Source organism: Rhipicephalus microplus, chromosome 1 (assembly GCF_043290135.1).
Source record: "Rhipicephalus microplus isolate Deutch F79 chromosome 1, USDA_Rmic, whole genome shotgun sequence".
Lineage (NCBI taxonomy): Eukaryota > Metazoa > Arthropoda > Arachnida > Ixodida > Ixodidae > Rhipicephalus > Rhipicephalus microplus.
In genome coordinates, this window is record NC_134700.1 from 138,082,683 (window position 1) to 138,090,165 (window position 7,483).

A 7,483-nucleotide genomic window follows, 5' to 3' on the forward strand; every position below is an offset into this window, starting at 1 on the left:
GTGCCACTACTCAACTTATCCGGCCTAATTAAGCATGGTATTCACAATGTTCATATACTGTCGCGACGCCTAGCAGAGCTCAGAAACGTCCTTTAGAGAATGATCAGTAGGCAGACGAACGAAAACCACTGTAAGTTTCATTCGTGAGTGAATACACCGGACCGTTCGTGACACGACAAATCTTATTCGTTCTTGCGAGACGCGAAGTTTTCGTGACAATGCGTGGAAAGTCGCGCTTTAGATTATAACCCGCCGAGCATTTAGGAAACTCTATACCACAGAGTACACACATCAGCTTCGCAAGATTTTCTTCAGCCACTTTGTAAGTAAAATGGTATCGTTGAACCTTAGCAGTTGAGATAAACCTTTTTTTTTCTCATACGTATAGCATTCGTCAGTGATTATCTAGTGCGTGAATCCCATAGCATTCATTGTACGTGGAAAGTAGCGTAGACTCGCGGTTTGCTCTTTCAAACCTTGGCCAACATGGCGCCTCTTGATTTCTACGTTCGTTGATAGATGACAGCACACTGCCAGTGATTCACTCCTTGCTGGATTCAGTGTGAATTGTTCTTCTCGTCCAGAAAAACCTGGTGAGTGACGCCGTGTTGGTGTTGTTGGTGCTTTCTAAGTCGTTCGGTGGAGAGAATTCCTCAGCTTATATTAAGCAGTGGTGTTTAAACAAATACGCTCGCTCACCATATTGAAAGCCATGGCGCTCTGTTAGTGATTGAATGGTGTCATAATATGCAGCAATAAAATAGCAGCTGAAGCGTGGAAATGCCGCTGTTGAAATCCACGAAACTGTTAATGACTGGAATGGTTAGCGTTTTTCATACGTTGTTTTTTTTTTTACTGAAACCAACAACCTCCCGTTTTCATTGATTTCCATACGATGAAACAGGCTGCAGCACGTTCGTCCTGTGAGTAAATAAGCCACACGTGTTTCACAACCAGCAGTATCCCCGGGTAAACAAGAACTCGGTGGTCGGCGTCGAGGCTAATGTAACACACGCTCCTTCGGTAGCACCCCGGGAGCACAGCAAAACCTTGTCAGGGGCAGAATGCTACCGATGCGTCGATCTCTGGGTAGTAAAAAACCACGCTGGCTGCAGGGAACATTTTTGGAGGGGTGGATCAAGTGTGGCTTTGCGATGATCGTCGATATCATCAATTCTTATTATACTTGGTTTTCGCCCTTGTGACGGAAACGGAGAACATGCGAAATCTGGATTTCTTGTTTCGCTGTTGATTATCCACGTCGTATTTGATGTCTGCAAGGCTGTTTCTGGTGATTCACTAGTGCGCGTCACCGACCATGCACTTGTCGACGTGGAGGCACTTCACGTTTAACAGTCAGACAAACTTCACACATTCAAACAATCACCGCATTACTAAACCAGTCGCAGGTGCCTCCACCGCATAGTGGCACAATGCCGTCAGCAGCTGCCTGATCCTAAGGATACCGTCTATACAAGGCAGCGAAGGAGCGATCGAAGTTGCTTCCGCTAGATGAAACAGCCATGAACACTCCGTGTGTGTGTGCGTTTGCAGGCACACGCGTCCCCAGCTACGTAACATTGACAGGAAGGACCAATAGCGCGCGAGCCATCGTGACGGAGCGGCCGCCTTCCCCTTGCTCTCTTTCTTTTCTCTCACACGTAAGCTGCGGCAGCAGCATTTCAATACACGCTTCCCGTTCCACTGGTACACCTACAAATGGAGGCTTCAACAGACTTACGAACCTTCAGGTGGTCCAAAAGGAACTTAAAGCCTCATTGAACCATTTCCAAACCATCAAAGATGTGCTTTGTTGTGATCGGCCCTAGAGTCTTGGCGCTGTTTGAACGCGAAAAAGGTTTCTGGCTTCGCAGCACTTCCTGAGGTGTTCACAATCGGCGACAGCACAGAAGTAGTGCACTGCGAATTTTTTTAGGTCTGTTGGTTCACCTCCTCAAAGCTCTTTAGACACGCACGACTGACGGATTGCCTGGAAAGAGCTGTTTTGCTGTCTGGGCTGCCTTGAACGACTGATCCCCTCTTTGTTGCCGGAGTCGTCAAAATGCACCCGACAATGTGCCGAGCGCCAGAGAATCATCTTCGGGCACGTGTTTCGCATTCTAGGGGCCTTTCCGGTCTTCATTTCCTGTGCACCCCGGCCTGCCCAGCAGCGAAGCAGCAATGCTTCCTTGTCCTTGATCAGTTAACACTGAACCTTGACAATCGGATGGGTAGAGTCTGCGCTTGGGGTTCCAAATCCTCGCACCGTGCCACTGTGCGTGCTGCCACATAGCGTATTGTGTGTAACCCCTTTCCTGTGTGACGAACTGTGTGTGCCTATCCTGCTCCTTTCTTGGGTTCAGAGGGAGATGGTGCGTGACTATGCTTCTTCGGGGGCGGACTGAAAGACGATGATCCCATTGGAGGGTCGTGAATTCAACTGTTTGCCCTTACGGGGAATTTCGGGAAGACAGAGGACATAAAACGCGAGTGCAGAGATGCTCGAGAAAGGTTCTTTTTTTTTCATGTCACGCAACCTAAATAATGTAAATATCTGAATAACCGTTCCTGTTTTTATCTCCGGCTCCTCGGTTCGTATTCGCCCTGACCCTTTGATGGCTCCCGGTCCCGACAAAGTCCTCCATCGCAACAGTGCCTATTCGGGCGAGGAGGTATTGTGTGTAGGTCGCCGGACCAGACATAGGTGCAAGATCTACTAAAATGCGCATTGTTTGCCACTACCCCGGTGAATTCATTTATTCCGCCTCACCTTGCATGTACCAGAGGTCTTGTATGGGGAGTCGTCTCTAAGGTAATTCTAGCTGAGGCCCTAGACAGGCTCTCTGGAGCAGGCGTCATTTCGACTTACCGATGTAATCGTCTAGTGATCAATGAAAGGATCCCAACCGAAGCTATCACTGCGACATTTGTGGGAACCCTACGCCCGTCAGAAATAAAGTTACGGCCATTGATCTTTCCAGTAGAGCCCTTCGCTTCTCGTCCGATTCAGCGCTGTAGGATTCAGTCACAGTGCGGAAGGATGTAATCCCTGTTACACGGGCACTCGCGAACACCGTTTAACTCTTTAGTCCTTACAACACTAGAGATGCAGTTCGTGTCACATGGCCACCCTTACGCAAACGAAGTTAAACAGAGTATTTCGCAAGGGACGTTCGACAATCTACTTTTACAGTGGAACGACGTACTCTCGTCCACAGTAGCTGCAGGTCAGAAAAAAAAATCAGGTACTAAATTGCTGCAGTGAGACCAATAACGCATTTCGACAATAATAAACGTTCTTTTGTTGAAGTAGTCATTCATAACTGTGTTTCTTTACATGTATACACGTCCGCTAGAGTGCAGTTACTCTACACACTATGCCTCGCGAGTCGTTCCGGGCTCTGCCCCGTCACCGTTTTTCCGTTTGCCCGTGAGAAGAATGACTAGATTGTAGAATGAGGGACAGCGTTTCATCATCGTCACCTGCTTCGACAGCTGCAAAAATGGGGGATGGGACCCGACCTGATTCAAGGGTAACTTGGAATGCACTCACGAGGGAAGAAAACAGAAAAACTTTTCTACACAGGCTTAAAAACTCGTCGTCGAGCATGGCACAATTGTAAACAAGCATACAGCTAGGCACAAGGCGGCCAGCGTCACTGCGATTATTGCTACAGTTAGCACATGCGTTTTCATTTGAAATAATTTTGAATGCTTTGTTTGCTTCAGACGAACTTGATACTGTGTTTTTGTAAAAACCAAACAACGAAGATTAAAAAAGCAACTAAAGATTAAATTGAATACTTCTGCGAAAATGAAACACCTGGCGGCAACTATTGCAACTTTGTCATTGCCGTGTGACACTGCCACAACTCCGTCTCCGTCGAACTCCTTAGGGAACATTTACGTTGACGTAGTTTAACAGAGTTTGGTGGGGGCCGTGTGAAAGGGGTAGTCTAATTTTCATTTCCGCGCCTGCGGAGAGGGCCATTCTTCAATCGAGTGTAATGCAACAGCGGGAAAGTTTTGTCTTTATGAAAGGAGTCGCTGTGCCGAAAACTCTGACTGTTATTCTCGCTCTCAGGAGGTTCGAATTCTATAAATTATTGACCACCACTGCTGTTCTGGAAGGAAAGCCGTTGGCATGGTTAGAAACAGAGCTTTTGGATCATTTGGCATTACAGCACTCTATACTTCTTGTATAGATCGAAATTTATCGCAGGCTATTGAAAATGGCGTGGGAGAGGTATTGAGTAAGGCTATGGAAAAGCTCATATCTAACTTTTCTGACTGTTTGATGTTAATTATTTCAAATCACACGGTTCAAGAAGTACAGACCAGAACGGACCCTGTAGCATCAGACATTACCAGCGATGCCACTCAGCTGCATAATCTAGTGTTGAACTGACTTTCTGCATCTGCAGACAAGGCTAAGAAGTCAGCGTTACAGCTGCACTTGAACCGACCTACGTTTCAGCCTTGCACAAATGCTACAACGAATATAGAACTCGGTATGCGAATCAATAAGCGTACTATATCTCCTATCTCTGCCGATCTCAAGTCAAAAACTAAAAGGAATGAATGCGCTATTTTACGTAAAGATGCCAAGTAGGACGTGGCATGCGTCTTTGCGGTGCGCTAAACACCATTGGTCAGTTGAGGGTACTACATCGGAACTACCGTTCTATATTCTCAGCCTCAAATGATTTATATTACTTTTGCAACCATTTTATTCTTGATATTATAATTTTCCAAGCAACTCAGCTTACACCAAATAAAACTTTTTTATCTTCCAAGTTTGCGTTCTTTTCGATTTGATCGCCAAACACGTGGTGGTGGTTTAATGATCCCTCTATCAAGTAAATTATAACATAGGGTGAAAATTTCTTCCAGAATGTTAGACCCGGGTTGTGATATTGTAGCATTAGACTCGGTCTCCCCGTATACCACCCTTTTTATTTATAAATTGTTATTTCCCCTCCGGTGTGCAAAGTACGAGTTATCATGACTGTGTTTTTGGCAGCATGTAGAAATGAAGTTGAAATTACAAGAATTTGGTTCACATATTTTATATTACAGGCTAAGGAGACATTCCTATAGTAGGTGACTGAAGAAATGTACTATTGACCCCAACCTCTCCTATCTGATTGAAGGCCGCGTAATATTTGTCCGAGGTCAGACTTGCTGAGTATTAGCTTTAAGGTTTTGCTCCGATGATATCACGGTTTCGCCATGAGCTAATGTTGACTTTGAAACTATCAGTGACCACCTTCTTATAGTTCTTGATATTACTTGTCCAATAATAATAGTATATCAGCCATTACGCACATATAGCAACCATAGCGAATTTCAAGTCCACCTGCGTTCTACCATTTCTAAACCTCGAAATGCCAGTGGTAAGGAGATTGCATCTACGGTTGGCTCAATGTTGGGGGGATCTAGGAAAAATTCTCAATTTTCTATTTCATCGAATAAACGATCCGCCTCTCGTTAGTGGCACTATGAGTGTATGCTCGAAGATATAAGACCAAAAGTCGCATGTATAAAATTTTTTCGTAATCAATGTCCAACAAACTAGAAGGACCATTAACTCCTTGCTAGCGTATTGAAGCGTACAGTTAAGCGCGTGAAAAGAGAATACGACAGTACGATTATCTTTCTAAATAAAAAAAATGTGTGATTTGTTCGCATATCTCCGGACAAGAAAGGTACTGTCATCGCTTTTAGCATTATAATGCGCCTTGACGCCGCAAGAAATGAACACCTCTAGCGCGAGGTTTATAATGCCACTTCCCTGCTAATATTTTGGCTATTTGCCCCAAGCTCGTAAACTCGCATGAATTTCCAGAGCTTTCTTTAGCTGGATTGAGGCAGACAGTAACATGCTTATCGAGGAGAGCTCCAGGACCAGATGGATTTACGAAGTTGATGGTAAAGGTTTTACTCTAGGAATCATCTAATCTTCCGCTAAAGTTGTGACTTATTCGTTCGGGAACGCATGGAGGCCTCCAGAATGGAAACTTGTGAAAATTACATTGTTGCTCAAAAATTTAAATGAAGCGTACAAGATGCGTAACATAAGGTCAATCGCACTGAAATCAAATATAGTGAAATTGGTTGAGAGAATAATAAATATGCGAATCGGAAATTATTACCCAGAGGTCAATTCTAAGCATCTGTCAAATTGGGTTCAGGGCTGGCTGTTCAATTCTTGGATGCCCATGTTTATTTAGAAAGTCGGTTTCAACTAGCTCGGCTACAAAATATATATGCAGCTTTATTTACCTTAGACATCGCTAAATCATACACTCTTAGAAAAAATTAGTAATCAGTTAGTAAACTCGCGTGTTTACTAGTTTTCGGAGCATTTTAGTACCTTCGCGGCGTACTTTTACTAGCTACCAGGTAGTATAGCTAGTAATTTAAGCCGCTACTAACCAGAGAACCTTTATTAGTATTTTTAACACTAACCCGCCTACGTTGCCAGATCGGTCGTATATGCCGCAGTACATTTTGACATAATAGTGACATCGTAAGCAACATTCAGGCAAGCTCTAAATTTATTGACTACCTTGGAATAGGAGTTGTGTGCTACGTAATGGCACACACTTAAATAGATAGGACACATGAGGATGCATAGAAAACAATAATTATTTTGTAAATTCTGTGACTGCTAACCAGTACGCCGTGTGCGGTCCCAAAGCAGGGGTATATATATTCTTCAAGCTGCTGCTTGTGTACAATTCTGCTATGTTGAAGTCCTGAAGATTTACTTGTGTTCTCGTGATCCGCTCATATGACTTCTCATACTCATATGAGCATATGAGATTCTATATAATCATACATAAGTGAATCTGATTTGAGCACATGATCATGCTGTAAATTTTGCATAAGTATGTTGCTGTGATGCGCAATTACCCCAGTCTAGTTACATGACGTAATTAAAGCCATTATAATTTACGAGGGCCACGTCAATTTGTTTTTCCCAATAATTTTGTAATAGAATCATATTTATATGACCACGCACCCGAACATTTACCAAAATAGGCGTACACCTCAATTTGCGGGGGTTACTAACAGTTTAGTAATGAACTAACCCCTGGAGTCAGCACTATTCACTTTTTCCTACTAACTTGGTAGTAGTTTTAACTACCCAATGACGTAGTGCTTTTACCCAGTCTTTGGGCTAACGGCCCAACGAGGAAGTGCCTTTCACTAGAGGTACTTTTACTAGCTGCATTTACTAGCTGGTTAGTGGATTCTGTGACAAGTAACGGGCTAGTACTTAGTGAATAGACCGACCTTTTTTCTAAGACTGCATGATACCGTGGAGCACTGTATTTTGATAGATCGATTAGAATACCTTGATTTTCCGTCATACATACCAGCATGGGTTCAAAGTTTTCTCGCAGACAGGAAATTTTATTGCTGTGAAAATGGGTTTCCATCATCTAATCACACACAAACGAGGGGAGTGTCGCAA